At 35.2% G+C, this 18,312-nt stretch overlaps 3 protein-coding genes and 1 pseudogene across 12 annotated transcripts in view; 2 read left to right on the forward strand and 2 right to left on the reverse strand.

The window, feature by feature from the left end:
* LOC105233704 (uncharacterized) overlaps window positions 1-18,312 on the forward strand; it is a 746,688-nt gene that overhangs the window by 301,786 nt on the left and 426,590 nt on the right. The gene's annotated exons all lie outside the window — the stretch shown is intronic.
* LOC125776325 (uncharacterized) overlaps window positions 1-18,312 on the reverse strand; it is a 194,821-nt gene that overhangs the window by 32,872 nt on the left and 143,637 nt on the right. The window lies entirely within an intron of this gene.
* The window catches only part of LOC125776321 (uncharacterized), a 97,573-nt gene that overhangs the window by 20,252 nt on the left and 59,009 nt on the right, over window positions 1-18,312 (reverse strand). The gene's annotated exons all lie outside the window — the stretch shown is intronic.
* LOC125776907 (small nucleolar RNA U3) lies at window positions 9,547-9,676 on the forward strand (annotated as a pseudogene).

Raw genomic sequence — 18,312 nt, forward strand, 5'->3', positions numbered from 1 at the left:
GTATCTTCGGTTTTTGGAAGTGAAATTACATATAAAAGAAGTGAGTCTTTAATAATCATAGAAGGTTCTGCATATTTGAGTGCTTGCAGTTCATTTTTAAAAGGTAATGTCTCAGTTTGAGGGAGAATATTTGCGATATCTTCTTTATTTAGAATGAACGATTCCTTGTTTGGCTAATTGGGTTGCCATTATAATTTTTGCAATTTCGTCTTTTACGATACCTAACCTATTATATAATGTTTGTGCGAATAATTCCTTGTTATTCTTACTTATTTCATCCACAATCATGTTATAATTCTCTAATATTTTATTATTTGTCTTGATAAAGTATTGGTTTGTGGTTGTGGTATTTGGTCCCAGTCAGTGGCATCGGGATTTCCTGCTAACCATTTCCAAGCAGCATTATCCAATTGATTGATCTCTTTTGAATAGTTGCATTTTTTGTTCGCAGTTGGCTTAATAAGCTATCTATCTCGGAAAGTTGATGTTTTAATTGTGGAAATAAAATATTTGTTTTACTAATTTCGTGGTATATAGTAAGTCTGACGTCGTTGGTAATTTTTTCGTAGTCGTCCAAGTCGAAAAATTATCCACACTATTTTATACGTCCCTTTTGTAATCTTTCCGAATCCTTGTTTGATCATCACGAGCGGGCTGTCATATTCGTAGGTGTCCACTGTTGCAGTTGTCCAGTAAGGTAAGAGTCTAAAGAGTAAATGTCAGTTAGTTTTTTAAATGTGATTTATGAATCTTTCTGTTATCTTTAGTAGTTATTGTGACGGTATTGTCTTTAGCGACAGTTTCTTTTTTAAATGGGTTTCGTTTTCCCTTTAATTTGTTTGTTCTTTTTAAATATAGTATCACCAGGTTCGTAATTTCTTATTTTTGACCTATTTTTGTTGCGATAATTTAGTGTATTTTTTTGGTTTCATTTCGAAGGTCAGAATTAACTATTTCCTTAAAGTTTGTTAAATCTTGGTAGTTGATTCTCTGTGTTCTTTCAAAGATAATATCAGCAGGTTTCTTTTTCGTAACTAAATGTATCGTGTTATTATATCTGTCAACGGCAATGTTGACAATTTCTTTAATAGAGTAATCAGGATATTCCACTTGGAGACATCTGATTATTTCAATAATAGTGGAATGCACACGTTCTATCGCACCATTGACTTCGCTTTCTGAGGTGGTGCTAGATAGATTTCAATTCCTAACCCTTCTAAATAGTTCAGAGTTATTGGGCTTATAAAGCTGCCTTCATTGTCCATGACCAAAGTCTTTGGTACAGTGAAATAGTGTAGAAGCTTTATCAATTTATCCCTGATATGTAGTACTGATTTATTTTTTATCCTGAAAAATTTTACAAATTTAGTGAATTTGTCAACGCACGAGATATATTTTTCGCCGGACATTTCTATAATGTCGATATGCAGTATTTCTGTTGGATACGAAGGTATGGGTGTTGCCTGTAACTTGGGTTTTTGTGGATGCCGGTCGTACTTATTACATCCGCAAATTTCACATGATTTAGTATATTTCTTAATAAGTTTAGTCATTTGTGGAAAATAGTATTTTTCCAATATCTGGTCTTTATTTTCTTTACCATTGCGATGGGCTCTTTTGTGTTCTTGTTCTATTATTTTAAATTTGACATCTTCGTCTGCGATATCGGTAACTACTTTCTGTGTTATCTTGATACGAAATAGTGAGAAATTTTCTTGATATATTTGTTGAAGTAATGAAATGTATTTCTCTTGAATTTTAATTCCCTTGATTATGTTTGGGTTTAGAACGCTTTTCAAGATTTTACTTAGGTTTTCTTTATCGTAAACTTCACATTTAATGAGATGTCTGTGGAAGCTTGGATGAGGTTCTTCGTGCGTAATTTCCTCCTTTCCTTCTGTAAATATAACTTGATTTTTAAATACGTTAATTGGAGCTTCACAGTGAGGAATGAGCTTTGAGCTGTCCTCTTCTGCACTATGTTGTGAATTTTCATCTGTGGATGTTAGCATATTAACTTCTATTGGCAACCGTGATAACGCATCGGCGACTACGTTTGTTTTTCCTGGTTTGTAAATTAGTTTATAATTATATTCTTCTATCCTTGCCTTCCACCTTTTTAGCTTGGCAATGTTATTACTGTTGCTTAGTGCAAACGTCAGTGGCTGGTGATCAGTAAGAATTTTTATTTCTTTAGCTCCATACAGGTAAGTCCTTAATTTGTCGAGGGACCATACTATGGCGAGCATTTCTTTCTCTATTGTCGAGTAATTCTCTTCGGTTTTATTGAGTGATCTAGAGATATAAGTTATGGGTCTGTCTTGACCGATTATCCCTTGTGAAAGGACTGCTCCTATTGCAGTATTGGAAGCATCTGTCGTCAGAATAAAGGGTTTGTTGAAGTCTGGGAATACCAGAATTTCAGAAGATGTAAGCAAATATTTTATGTCATTAAATGATTTTAAGCCCTCCTCTGTTAGTGAAATTTGTATCCGTTTGGATTGACTTCCTTTTATTTGAGCATTTGAGCATAAATTGGTAAGTGGCTTGACAATTTTTGCAAAGCCTTTTATAAATCTCCTATAATACGATGCTAAACCCAGGAAACCTTTTAATTCCTTAAGGTTAGTAGGTGCGGGAATTTTTTTAATGGCGGATATTTTGTCAGGATCTGGCAAAATACCTTCGCCTGTAACGATATGACCTAGAAAATGTACTTCTGTTCTAAAAAATTTGGATTTTTCCAGATTGACTTTTAAATTTGATTTGTGCAAAAGCAAGAACACATCTTCAATATTTCGTAAGTGTTCCTCTTTAGTTTTTCACACTATTATAATGTCATCGATATAAACGTAGCAGGCTTTTCCTATAAGCGTTTTAAGAACATCATTGATCATTCTCTGAAAAATGGAAGGGGCATTTTTAAGACCGAATGGCAACCTAGTAAATTCATATTTACCATTGGCTGTAGAAAAAGCTGTCTTTTCTATGTCCTTTTCCTTCATCCTGATAGTTATTACATTTAGTCGTTTAAAATCAACAACTACTCTATACTTTCTTTCTCCTGATGGACCTGGTTTTTTTGGAACAATCCACAATGGGGAGTTATATGGACTCTTTGAAGGCCTTATTACACCATTGTTTAGAAGTTCTTTTATTTGTTTTTCTACTTCGCCCCGTAGGTTGGTTGGGTAAGGATATGATTTTGTATATATCGGTTCTTCACTTGTTGTTTTAATTTCTGCTAATACAGTTGTGTCGATTGTCCCACTGTCGGAGACTGGTCCGAAAAGTTCCGAATATTTATTTATCATTTCCTTAAGTTCATGTTCATAGGGGTTTTCTTATTTGTTTAGAGATATTTTGTTTTAGTGGCAGTACCACACCCTTGAGGGTTATTGCGTAATTTTTTCTATTTATGATTGCTCCAAATTCTTTCAGGGTATCATCGCCAATGATGCCATCAAAGGATTTTAAATTGGGTAATGTAAAGAAATAAAAATTATTTGTAATACCTATACTTCCGAAGAATGGTCCACGTAGTTTATAGATTATATTTACTTGACCTGTGGCTGAGTGAACCTTAACCTTTAACTTAAGAGGTCAAATTTCGAAACGTAGATTTAGAGGTAGTAGTAAATTTTACACCATTTTGATTGTTAAAATTTATTAGAGATTTTTTTGTTATAATACTTACAAATTTCATCAAACTGATTTACATTAATTCTTATTACAGTATTTGGAAAGAAAATTTTAAACTCTTTGTATTTTTTTGAAAAATGTGTCGTCTATTTAAGAAGCCTCTTTTATGATTATGAGAAAATCAAAACACAAAGTGTAAAATTTACTACCACGTCATTAGTTAAAGGTTAAAAGGATACTCAAGTTTCATTGAATTTTTTGAAAGTTTTTCGGAGACAAAGTTTTTATTAGCTCCCGTATCTACAAGGAACTTCGCGATATCCCCGTTCTTGAAAGTTAGTTCTAAATAGGGTAGGGTAGACACGCGTCTGTCATAAAATTTATTTCCTCGTCCTCTGTTTGGACATTAAATAGTTTTTGGGATTTCTTAGGGATATTTGAAGAATAATTGGATGGCCTTATTATAGGCGTATTGTTCGGTCGATTCATATAGTTTATTCTTCGTGAGTGTGTTGAAGGGTCCTCCTCCATAGGGATTGGTGGTTTAGGATTGGTTGGTCTGGGTGGTGGCGGTGCTTGATTTTGCATGTTTTTATTATAGATTAAATTTTTTTCGGCAGGGTTTAATACCCTTGGTACAAATATTGGTTTTGGATTCATTTGATGGTTTTGTATTTGATTAGAGCTACTTCCATTTTTTTATATATTGAATAGTTTCTTAAGTTAATGTTTTGAATTTCAAGGCAGGAAGCGTATGCTTCGGGTAGGTTGCTGGGGCGTTGAATAACTAGCATTCTAGACAATTCGCCGTTTAGGCCTTGATTCCTATAGGTTTTCAGTAGAACATTATTTGTTTCTCTTGAATAATCATGACTGTTTATTTTGTTTATTATCAGCGATAGTTGGTGATTGACTCTTGTGTAAAATTGCTGTACGCTGAAGTGTTTTTGGGATAAGGTTCCTAGTTCGTGTTCTAGAGTCCTAAGGTCGCGTTTGTCTGCATAGTGTAGTGACAAACAATTTTTGATTGTTCCCCAGTCATCATTGAATATGTTGTATGAGATTAAGGCCGTATCTGCAGGGCCTTTAATTTTCTGCCTAATATGTCGTAGGATGGCTCTATACAGTGGCTTTGTTCTGACTACTTCGTAGTCCTGCAAAACAGATTCGACGTTGTGGATCCAGGATATAAATTGGATCGGATCTCCTTCGAATGTTGGGAGGTTCTTCACGCAGTCAGGTAATCTGCTAATTTCTATTAAGTCTGACTTAGTTAAGTGAATATGGTTATTTGAAATAGAACTTTCGTTAAGGGGACTAATTCTACTTTCTAACTGATTTATCCTACTGCTCAATATTTTTGATTGCTCTATTTGTGCATTAACAGCACCTATTAGGTGTGTAATAGCTTCCTGAATTTGCTCCATTACTGTGATTTACAATTTCGACTAATTATTGCTTTAACAATATGATACTTTATATATATTTATTACTATTAACAATTTTTTAGATTTTTTATACATATATCGGGTACTTATTGTAGTTAATACTTAAAATTTATTTGACCGATATTTATTGCTATGCAATATTTTTAATATATCGGGTAATTATAATTTCTATGTAAACTTAATATTAACTTACAGGAGTATCAGCATCAACTTTGTCATTCTCTTTGGACGGTCCACTTCGTCCTGTTTGAAGCGTTAATCCTCTACTGGGGGTGGATGACATCACTCCAGGCGTTGATTTGGCGGCTTCTTGTTTCAGTTGCACACTTTATAAGTATTTTTAATTTGATTTGTCAAACACTTAGCTTTATTGTTTAACAAATCTTAAGATATGTCACGACACTTGACGCGCTTTTTGTTTTTGCGGCGTTTTTTGTGTACACTTGTAATTTAAATTTCCGAACAAGGTTTTAAATACAGTATACTCTCGAAAAGTAAATCGATTGGTATTTTGGGTAATTTACTTTTTCGAATAATTTACTTTTCCAAATCTATATATATAAAAGAAAGTTGATGTTAGTTACACCATTTATAACTCAAGAACGGCTGAACCGATTTGGCTGAAAATTGGTTGGGAGGTAGCTTAGAACCAGGGTAAGGACATAGGATACCTTTTATCTCTTTATGTCAAAATTGAATACAACTGATAAATACAAAAATTATATTCATATGGCTCTATGGCTCAGTAATCAGTCGTTGAGTATGTATTATACCACGTGCATCCCAAAAGACTGATGTCATACATAACCTTTTTCGCCGCCTTTTCCGTTTTTCCACCCCTGAGAACCGGTTCATCAGGTTCATCATGTGCAGTCCACTACAATGACTGTCGATTGGACTCCAGTGGGAAAGGATGGAGTTATGTTTCTATCACTGATGAAAAATTTCGGCTTTATTCCGATTAGAGAGCACTTAAACACTTCTCAGAATCAGTTATTCGTTGTTTTTCTTTGATTATGAACTTGCGAGACACCTACTTTGCTCATTTCACCTGTTTTCAGGTTATCAAATATCTTTTCAACGGTGGATTTCCCTGAGCCCAAATTCAACGGTATTTTCCCCAAAAAGCCAAATGCTTTATTAACGCACGAAATGCTCTATGATCCATTTTTTTATAAACTAACACAAGTTTCTTCACAAAATATTATATCTCATTAACTAATAATTATAATCCAACTAATAGAAATCATATAGATGGTAGTAGTATTATCTATGTATCAGCCACAGTAAAGCGTGGACGGGTCCTCTAGTATATACATAAATTATGTTTTTATAATATTAAATGCATTTTTAAACTTAAAAAATTCATTCATTTATTTGCTTCAATAAAACATATGGATTTACATGAAAAACATATGTATTTATTATGAAGAGAAAAAATTTTGAATATTCTTTTGTTTTTTTTCTTTTGCAATATATATTTTCTGACCATTTACATATGTACATATCTCAAAGTTTATTTACTAAATAGACACGATAAACAAGAGAGTAAGTGTTTTTGCAACATCGTAAAAAACGCTGCTTGCTTCGTTTCGAATTTTTTATCACACTCTCTGAAAAGTAAATTAAAAAATTTACTTTTTCGAGGTGCATGTGTAATCTTAAAGGTGATTTACTTTTCCGCGATTATTTACTTTCTGAGAATTTACTTTTCGAGAGTATACTGTACTGTTTTTAATGACTTATGTCAAACTCGACTGCACTTTCTATAAAAATTAAATTTCGTCGTTTATCCTTCTGAATAATGATATTTGTGCGTACGGATTCACTTTAATACTTTTGGTGTAGGCAACTTCAAGTTTTTTAAAGTTCTCGAGCGCCAGTTAATGGTTTCCACCAGATGATTAACAACACGCTGGTTTGAATGGTGAAGTTGAACTCAAATTTCTTTAATAAACACATTTCTTTTATACAGAATTTGCTTATTTGCTATAAACTTACATATGTACGAATTCTTACTTACTAGTACTTATTTCTATATCCTCTATAATGATAAGTAAGCAATAATTATAGCGAAACAGCAAACCTCAGTTTGGTCAAGAAACGGCTTACATTACGGCGGCACGACTTCCGCTCTGGTTTAGTGCCGACGAAATGTGCTGTTGTTGTAATTTTTGGAAATTAACTTTATTGAGCAATGATATTGTATATTTACAGAATATTGCTGAATTGAGTAATATCAGTATATTTTGCTGGCTACGACAACTTTGTTGTTGTACATTTTGTTAGCTATGCTAGCTGTGATAACTTGCATGGTCATCATACATGTGAAAATAAGTTTTGAATGATAAATTGTACGATTAATGTACATTTATCACTATTGTAATATATTTCATTTTTTTAATAACATTATGATAGTTGGTTATATAGTACATACATACGTACAGTGAGTTCAAAAAGTGTTCACATATAGTTAAAAATAGAGTATTGCTGTTAATCTTTAGAAAAATAAACTTTCAAGTAAAATTTTGTTTTACGAAAAGTAATGTACATTAAATCAAAAGCTTTTTAACATAAACAAGCACTTGATTTAATAATATCTTGTGGCTATAGTAGATATAAAGTAATATAATTCATGTGAACATTATTTGAACTTAGAGGTAAAGTGGGGATTGGTCAATAACTAATAACCGCATTTAGCTTTTATGACTGCTTTAATACGGTCAGGTATAGAGTTAATTAGATTTTCTAAAATTTTCGGAAAAAAGCTGTTCGAAACTGGTTTAATTTGAGTCCAGAGTTCATCTATGGTTTCTGGTGTTTCCCTTTGAACAATTAACCATTTAAACAATCGCCCATAAATTTTCAATAGGATTCATATCGGGTGACTGAGCTGGCCACTCCACCACCGGAAATCTGTTATTTTTCAAAAAAGATTTTGTAATAAGGACGGTCTGTTAAGGGTCATTGCCATGCAGGTGTAACAAACAACCGGGTTCACATCTAAAAATCTCGAAGCTAGGGATAAGTGAATCCCCTACAATGTTAATATAGTCCGTAGCCTCCATTATTCCGTTAATTCGACGCAGTTTTCCTACCTTTCCACCACAGAAACAACCCCACACCATAAGTGAACCACCTTCGAATTTAAGTGTGCGCAGCATTTTCCTATCCGTGGGACCGCATCGCTTGTTATACCAGAGAACGTATATTTACAGAGAAGGTCCACCGCGTTGCCAAATTTAGGGATATTTCAATTTTGGGATATTTACTGTTTTGGATGAGCGTGTTTCACCACAGAAAATTATTAGCGTGTTTCACCACTTAACATCAGGGGCATGAAAATAGCAGAATTGAGCATTTTCAGTGTTAAATGAGAACAATAATGATAATTCCAATGTTAAGGAATGTACGCTTACAGATTCCCTTTTTTACTATGCGCAAACGATGCTGCATATAATTTATATATGTACATACATACATACATATGTATGTTTTCTATATATTTTTTTTTTTGATTTTTCGAATGTCAAGAACCGATTCTTAATCCACTACGACTACTGAAAATCGATTTTTAAAAATCGATTATTTAACGAGAAAACTCGATTCCCGAGTAGTATCGGAATCGAGTTTACCATCCCTACTGGCCGCCATCGCGTGCACATTAAAATCTCCGCACAATAACCACCACAAAAAAAATGATTTTTTTTCCATGTAATTTATATGGGAAATCGAAAATGTCGATGAGGCACCTCTTAATATTAATATAAAGAGCTCAGATTTTACCAGGACTTGTTTTTAGTCATGTTGAATGAGATTTTCATGGTAACTACGAAAAATAAAATATAAACTAATTTTTGGCCCACCTTAATGTATATACATATTATGTATATGTATATTGCTGTGATACATTTATTTTCTATTAGTAAGAAAAAAATATTTTTTAGTATAGCATACGATGTTAAAAAGCAAAAAATTAAAAATAAATTCTGTTGAGATTCGAACCTGTGACCTGTGTTAGCATCTTGACTTTCCAAGCGCTTAGCACCAACACCACCATTGACTCTTAGGTTGCGCTGACTTAAGTATGATTTGGTTATGCATGCAAGGAACATACGATCGAATCTCAACGAAATTTATTTTTTTAGTTTGAATACAGTAGCGCAATCGTGCTTTCACAGACACTTGTCGCGACATGTTGGTGTGAGGTGTCTGGTACTGTCCGTGCGCTATTGTGTGCATAGGCAGTGGACAACGCTGCCGTAAATACATATGTTTCTGTCTCTTCATATTCTCCGCGATGACGAGGTGACTATTCACATGTGTGCGCATATGTATGTTTGTATGCTTGTGCATTATTGAAGTTATACTTCTTTTTCTTTCGTTTGTCTTTCATTTCTGCGAATTCTCAACTATTTTACGTATGTTTTGGTTGAAATACTCTGCGTTGGCCTTTCAGAATCACACAGAATCATTTCTGTGGTTTTTGAAACTGACCCACGAGGACGAGGTATATGATTTTATCTGGAAGCGTGAGATTTAAGAAAATCGCTCGCTTACAAGGGATAAAATGACTTCTGAGTGGCGATTTTAATGAATAAATTCACAGAATCATTTCTGTGCTTTTGGAAATCAATACTAATAAATATTTTTTTCTTACTAATAGAAAATAAATTTATCACAGCAATATACATAAACATAATATTGTTGTGATAAATTTAATTTCTATTAGTAAGCAAAAAATTAAAAAGAAATTTATTAAGACTATACTTCTCAGGGCATCACAGCAATGTTATGTATATGTTGTATATACATATTATGCATATGTATTGCTGTGATAAATTTATTGCGAAAGCAAATGTTCTACAAAGTATGTATATTTCTATACTTAAACAAAATTATTAGAACCATCGTATGTTTCTTGCATTCATAACCAAATCATACTTACATAAGTCAGCGCAACCTAATTGTCAATGGTGGTGTTGGTGGTAAGCGCTTGGAAGGTCAAGATGCTAACACAGGTCCCAGGTTCGAATCCCGACAGAATAAATTTTTAATTTTTTGCTTTTAACATCGTATACTATAAAAATAAGTATTTTTCTTTATTTTAATTTCTATTAGTAAGAAAAATATTTATTTGTATAGTATACGATGTTAAAAGGCATACATCTTCTATCCTATCTTGTGTGTCTGTACATGCTCATATGAGTGTATGTATACGCATGTGTGCGCATTGACTTGCATGTTCATATATTCATATATACTTATATGTACATATATTTGCATACATTGCCGAAAAAATAAATCACAAGCATACAAACATACATACGCGTACACATATGAATATGTCACCAACAAAAAATTGATCTTCACAAGTCAATCCGGCAGCCAAATTGGCGAAGAACAAAAGAGAGATGATTACGCTGCATATTCTCTTCCGCAACGAAGAGACGGAACTACTTTCCGAGTCAAAATTCCTTCATTTAGAGATTGCTTTATTCTTCATTTTATGTGCATAATAAATTTATAAAATGTGATATGCATTTCTGAAAATCACTAAGAAGTAACGGGTGATTTTTTTGAGGTTAGGATTTTCATGCATTAGTATTTGACAGATCACGTGGGATTTCAGACATGGTGTCAAAGAGAAAGATGCTCAGTATGCTTTGACATTTCATCATGAATAGACTTACTAACGAGCAACGCTTGCAAATCATTGAATTTTATTACCAAAATCAGTGTTCGGTTCGAAATGTGTTTTATCGACAAATTTTGTTCAGCGATGAGGCTCATTTCTGGTTGAATGGCTACGTAAATAAGCAAAATTGCCGCATTTGGGGTGAAGAGCAACCAGAAGCCGTTCAAGAACTGCCCATGCATCCCGAAAAATGCACTGTTTGGTGTGGTTTGTACGCTGGTGGAATCATTGGACCGTATTTTTTCAAAGATGCTGTTGGACGCAACGTTACGGTGAATGGCGATCGCTATCGTTCGATGCTAACAAACTTTTTGTTGCCAAAAATGGAAGAACTGAACTTGGTTGACATGTGGTTTCAACAAGATGGCGCTACATGCCACACAGCTCGCGATTCTATGGCCATTTTGAGGGAAAACTTCGGACAACAATTCATCTCAAGAAATGGACCCGTAAGTTGGCCACCAAGATCATGCGATTTAACGCCTTTAGACTATTTTTTGTGGGGCTACGTCAAGTCTAAAGTCTACAGAAATAAGCCAGCAACTATTCCAGCTTTGGAAGACAACATTTCCGAAGAAATTCGGGCTATTCCGGCCGAAATGCTCGAAAAAGTTGCCCAAAATTGGACTTTCCGAATGGACCACCTAAGACGCAGCCGCGGTCAACATTTAAATGAAATTATCTTCAAAAAGTAAATGTCATGAACCAATCTAACGTTTCAAATAAAGAACCGATGAGATTTTGCAAATTTTATGCATTTTTTTTTTTTAAAAAGTTATCAAGCTCTTAAAAAATCACCCTTTATAACTTCATCCGCGCGTAGGGACTCCACGCACCTTTTTTTTATTCAGTTGATGTCTCGACCACATAGTTACCGCTATGGTCATAATGTAATTGATTCTTTGTATTTAGGTTTATTTGTTTCAATTTCTCTCTTATTTACTGATTCGATTCATAGTGCCTTTTTTGGTTAAGTTAAGCAATCTTTGTGATTTTTTCTTCTTCGTATTTTCTATATAAATTCTGAATTGATTCTTTATCAAATTAATTATAAAATCAATGGGACTCATTTTTGTTGTTGAATGTATTGTATAATTGTAAGAGTTAAATATTTTGAAAAGTTTGTCATTCATATCTTCTATTTTATTGCTTTTATCAGCTTCAATTATTTTCAAATATTCATTTAATGTACCGTGTAGACGTTCGATGTCAGAGTTACTCGTTTTATGCCATGGGGTGGTTACATGAGTCTCAATGTTTCTTCTACTAAAAATAACCTTACTGTGCTGTGTAATATGCAGCGTTTATTATGAAAAAATAGTTTTTGCATTTTTCCTAAAAATTGTATGAGTTGTTTCAAAGTTGTCAAGCTGCAAGGCAATTTCTGTCGTTAAGTTTGTGAAACTTTGCGTATTTTGAAAATTTGTCTGTTGTTGTTGAGATATATTACGTTTCTGTATGGAAACCAAATATCTATGCGTACTTTATTTTTTAGTTCAAGAATATTTCCCGTATACCTCTGTGATTGTTCCGTAGGTGCTGGTTTTCTATTATATTCAGTATTTAATTTTTTTCCGTAATTTCTATTAGTTTTATCTCTGACCTATACAGTGTCAAATTTTTTAATTGAAAATCTTGATTATAAATGTCTTATAATTTGAAAAAACGTTCATCGTTCTTATAGAGGTGCACATGATCCCTTTTTCTATCATTACTTTTCGCATTATTTCTGTTAAATTTGATTTTTCTATTACAACATTTTTCTGTACATACAATTTGAGATTATTTAACCACGTCAAAGGTTTATGCACAAACGCGTAATTCGTTTTGACAACAAAATACCTACACATGTTAATTTTTGAAATATTCCTCTACTTCATATTCTTCGGTAGTGTCGCATTGCCTGCAACAAGCTTACGAGTTCTATAATTAACTATAGCGTTTAAGCTAAGCAGTACATTATTTACCAATATACCGTCGAAGTAGTCGTGAAAAGGTAATTGATGAAATCGACAAATTGATTTTCTTTCCGAAATTCTTTAAAAAGCGATACGCTGTACTGTTGAGACATTTCCGTTTAAGAGTTTAATATTGAAAGTAGGTAACATTGTTTTTTATTTCTCATTACAAAGTCTAGTATTTATTATCCTAAATTCAGCACCAGTATCTGCAATAAATTTTAATGTTTCCAATCTCGTGTTTATGCCTATATTCGGCAATTTACTGATCGCCAAAGTGAAAATTTTGGTTATTTTCTTTCATGGTTCAAGTGTAGGTTCTCTATGACAAAATTGTTGTTGCTGTGAGGATGTTGAATACGTTTAGTTGTATGATTGTGTTGTGTGCTATGGTTTGTGTGTTGGTAGTGGTTTTCTGTTCTGTGTATCTGGTTTGATTAAAATTGAAAATGATTGCGATATTGTGGCGATTGTGTAGAAAAATGTGGTTGAAATTGAAACTTGCCATTATTATTGTTGTATCTTCTCGTCTTTCTATAATTTATTGTTTTTTCAAAAAGTCCGTCCATTTTGATCACGATTTTGTTGTGGTCTACTATCTGAGTTTAAGACTGCATAATTTAAATAACCGTTTGACTTTATAATCTCAAATCTTCTTTTAGACTTGTAGGGTTTCGACTTACGAGTATGCTTTTTACAGGTTCCGATAACCCGTACTTAAAAGAACTTAAAGCAATTATGGAATTATTTTCACTGTTAACTTCGGAAAGTTTGTTTTCGTTAAAATACCGTGCATTGTTTAAGCGACATAAACGAGTTGCCAATTTATTCTAAAAGTTCTCCACTGAAGAGTCACAACGACATGCTCTTATCTTGTCGACTTGTTCTTCAACTGAATCTTTTCCCCATGAAAGTTAATTAAAACTTGTTTAATTAATGGCCAAGTATCTAGATTCCCATTCCTTAGGAAGGGTCTTCTAGCATTGCATTAACAATACTTTATGTTCGGGTGGAAAAGACTCCAAAATAGGCACCATTAATCGATTCTTTCAAAACAATTAAGAAGAACGTCATAAAAGGGAAGATAATTTAAATTATTAAAATGCCTATGACTTTTTTGTAAATATTTCATTTTTTATTTACTTTCTTTAAAAGGTTTATAAATCTCTTTAAGAGTAATCAGAAAAGAAATGTAAGTTGTACAAAATTGGAAAATATAGGTATTTAAGTCGATATGTTGTATGTTAAATAAAGTAATATAATTACTATTAATAATTTTATAGTATTCATAATAAATAAAAGTAAAGTAATAATTTTCCGCGAGTGTATCCCTGCTTCTGTCTTTCCCAGCGTCTTAACTGTAGAATTGCGCGTCCTATCGGTATTTTCTACTGTTTGTATTTGTATTCTTATTATTTTACCGGCGTTGATCGCTTATTGTACAGTCAAAATACCCGATTTACAATTTAAAATATCTGCTCCATCGCAGAATTACTGTTGAGGAACCACATAAGAGAAATGGTCCAGTACAATATACAAACTGCCAAGAGTATGGACACACGAAGGCATATTGCACTCTACGCAGTGTTTGTGTGGTACGTGGTGATTTACATCCCACTTCTAAATGCACCCTTAAGAGAGAAGAATTAAATAAAAAAATGCAGCAATTGCGGAGGAAATCATACTGGCAACTACAGAGGTTGCCCTGTATATAAAGGTTTGAAATCGAAGTTGTCACAGGACATTCAAGCAGGTCGTAACCAAATGTTACAAACACCCCGTATTGAAATAATAGCAACCTCAGAAAAAAGTTCAAATCCTATTACTACTAACAATAATAATATGCACGGAAGCTATGCAAATGTGGTGAAAGGCAACTGTGCAAATGCAACTACCGCAAAATCCTCCTAATGGAGGTATTGAAACTATGCTTACAAATCTTACACAGTGCATGACACAATTTATGTCTACCATGCACAACATGATCCAAGATTTAATAAAATCACAAAATCAAATGCTGCAAAATTTATTAAGTAAAAAATGAGCTTACTAAATATCTGTTGGATAACTCTTGCCAACAGGTGCTACTTCGGACTAAGTAGGCAATTGAGAAGCAAAGTCCTCTCTCGACAAACAAAAACCAAACTCTATAAGTCACTCATAATTCCCGTCCTGCTATATGGTGCAGAGGCCTGGACGATGTCAACAACAGATGAGTCGACGTTGCGAGTTTTCGAGAGAAAAGTTCTGCGAAAGATTTAGGGTCCTTTGCGCGTTGGCCACGGCGAATATCGCATTCGATGGAACGATGAGCTGTACGAGATATACGACGACATTGACATAGTTCAGCGAATTAAAAGACAGCGGCTACGCTGGCTAGGTCATGTTGTCCGGATGGACGAAAACACTCCAGCTCTGAAAGTATTCGACGCAGTACCCGCCGCGGGAAGCAGAGGAAGAGGAAGACCTCCACTCCGGTGGAAGGACCAAGTGGAGAAGGACCTGGCCTCGCTTGGAATATCCAATTGGCGCCACGTAGCGAAAAGAAGAAACGACTGGCGCGCTGTTGTTGACTCGGCTATAATCGCATAAGCGGTGTCTACGCCAATTAAGAAGAAATATCTGTATGTGGAATGCTAACAGTGTTAACCAACATAAATTAGAGATTACAAGATTTATGTCTGAAAGGAATATAGATGTAATGCTTATTTCAGAAACTCATCTAACAAATAAAAATAATTTCAATATACCGGTATTTAGACTATATGTTACAAATCATCCAGATGGAAAAGCGCATGGTGGCACGGCAGTGTTGATTAGAAATCGTTTAAGCCACTATGCTCTAGAATCTCATGCTACACCACAGTTACAGGCTACAACAATATGACTAAAAAATCAGGGTTGTGACTTAAACCTTACGGCTATATACTGTCCACCTCGTTTTAAAATTACAGAAATCGAATTTAAAGACTTTTTTGGAACACTAGGTCAAAGATTTCTAGCAGGTGGAGATTATAACGCAAAACACACGTACTGGGGCTCACGTCTTATTAATCCGAAAGGACGACAGCTGTATCAAACTGTCATAAATAGGCACAATAACCTTGAAGTAATATCTCTTGGTAAGCCGACATATTGGCCTAGTGATCGCAAGATAATACCAGATTTAATTGATTTTGCTGTAATCAAAAATGTAGATAAATTGCTTATAATAGCTGATACATCTACAGATTTATCATCTGATCATTCTCCTGTACTAATAAAGTTATACGAACAGTCCATGATATTTGAGCCGAAAGTTTCTTTAACATCACATAAAACTAACTGGTATATCTATCTAAGTATATCAGCACCCACATCAATATTGATTTCAAAATAAATACAGCGAGAGACATTGATGAAAATGTAAGAGAAATAAATGACGTAATAACTAATGCAGCTGTATTGGCAACACCAAAAAGAAACAACAAACCAGTTGGTTTTAGAAAGATCACCAATAATGAAATAGATAAACTTGTAAATTAGAAAAGGCGAGCTAGGCGGGAATGGCTGTTAAATCGATTCCCTTCAACTCTGCTTCAACTGAAATCTGCTGTACGAAAATTAAAAAAAGCGCTTAAACGCGAAGAGGAACACAACACTGAAAATTATATAAAGAAACTGTGTTCAAATTCTCGCAAGCAAAACTCTCTTTGGAAAGCAAAAAAGTCTTTCAAGCCACCAGTAGATTCCAACATGCCTCTAAGACAGTTGAATGGTAGTTGGGCACGTAGTAATGAGGATAAGGCAAATTGCTTTGCAAATCTCCTTGAAAAGGTATTTCAACCCAATTGCCCAAAGAACAACTTTGAGTTGCCAACCTTGCCCAATACCGCAAACGAGTCGCATGTGTCTATTAGGACTTCTACTTCTGAAGTTCTTCTTCTTCTTTACTGGCGTAAGCACCGCTTACGCGATTATAGCCGAGCGCGCCAGTCGTTTCTTCTCTTCGCTACGTGGCGCCAATTGGATATTCCAAGCGAAGACAGGTCCTTCTCCACTTGATCCTTCCAACGAAGTGGAGATCTTCCTCTTCTTCTGATCCCCGCGGCGGGTACTGCGTCGAATACTTTCAGAGCTGGAGTGTTTTCATCCACCCGTACAACATGACCTAGCCAGCGTAGCCGCTGTCTTTTAATTCGCTGAACTATGTCAATGTCGTCGTATATCTCGTACAGCTCATCGTTCCATCGAATTCGATATTCACCATGGCCAACGCGCAAAGGACCATACATTTTTCGCAGAACTTTTCTCTCGAAAACTCGCAACGTCGACTCATCGGTTGTTGTCAACATCCAAGCCTCTGCACAATGTAGCAGGACGGGAATTATGAGCGACTTATAGAGTTTGGCTTTTGTTCGTCGAGAGAGGACTTTACTTTTCATTTGCCTACTCAGTCCGAAGTAGCACCTGTTGGCAAGAGTAATCCTGCGTTGGATTTCCAGGCTAACATTGTTGGTGGTGTTAATGCTGGTTCCTAAATAGACGAAATTATCTACAACTTCAAAGTTATGACTGTCAGCGGTGACGTGAGAGCCAAGTTGCGAATGCGACGACTGTTTGTTTGATGACAGGAGATATTTCGTCTTGCCATCGTTCACTGCCAGACCCATTTGCGTTGCTTCCTTGTTCAGTCTGGAGAAAGCAGAACTAACGGCGCGGGTGTTGTGGCCGATAATATCATTATCATCGGCATACGCCAGCAGCTGTACACTCTTATAAAAGATTGTACCTGCTCGATTAAGTTGTGCAGCTCGAATATTTTTCTCCATTTGAAGAAGTCGCACGATAGGGAGTCGCCTTGTCTGAAACCTGGTTTGGTATTGAACGGCTCGGAGAAGTCCTTCCCGATCCTGACGGAGCTTTTGGTGCTGCTCAACGTCAGTTTACACAGCCGTACTACTTTTGTGGGGATACCAAATTAAGACATCGAGGCATAAAGGCAGCTCCTTTTCGTGCTGTCGAAAGCAGCTTTGAAATCGACGAAGAGGTGGTGTGAGTCGATTCTCCTTTCACGGGTCTTTTCCAAGATTTGGCGCATGGTGAATATCTGATCGGTTGTTGATTTACCAGGCCTAAAGCCACACTGATAAGGTCCAATCAGTTTGTTGACGGTGGGCTTTAATCTTTCACACAATACGCTCGACAGAACCTTATATGCGATGTTGAGGAGGCTAATCCCACGGTAGTTGGCGCAGTTTGTGGGGTCTCCTTTTTTATGGATTGGGCATAGCCTTTGCAAAGAGGCTGATGCATGCCGCTTTGTTGTTTTTCAGGCGGGCAATTGCTATTCGAACTTCTTCATGGTCGGGCAATGGAACGTCTGCTCCATCATCATCGATTGGGGCATCGGGTTCGCCTTCTCCTGCTGTTGTGCGTTCATTGCCATTCAGCAGGCGGGAGAAGTGTTCCCTCCTTAATTTAAGTATGATCTGGGCATCGGTGACTAGGTCACCTTGGGGGGTTCTACAAGAGTATGCTCCGGTCTTGAAACCTTCTATAAGCCGCCGCATCTTTTCGTAGAATT

The sequence above is a fragment of the Bactrocera dorsalis genome, chromosome 2 (assembly GCF_023373825.1).
Source record: "Bactrocera dorsalis isolate Fly_Bdor chromosome 2, ASM2337382v1, whole genome shotgun sequence".
Taxonomy (NCBI): Eukaryota; Metazoa; Arthropoda; class Insecta; order Diptera; family Tephritidae; genus Bactrocera; species Bactrocera dorsalis.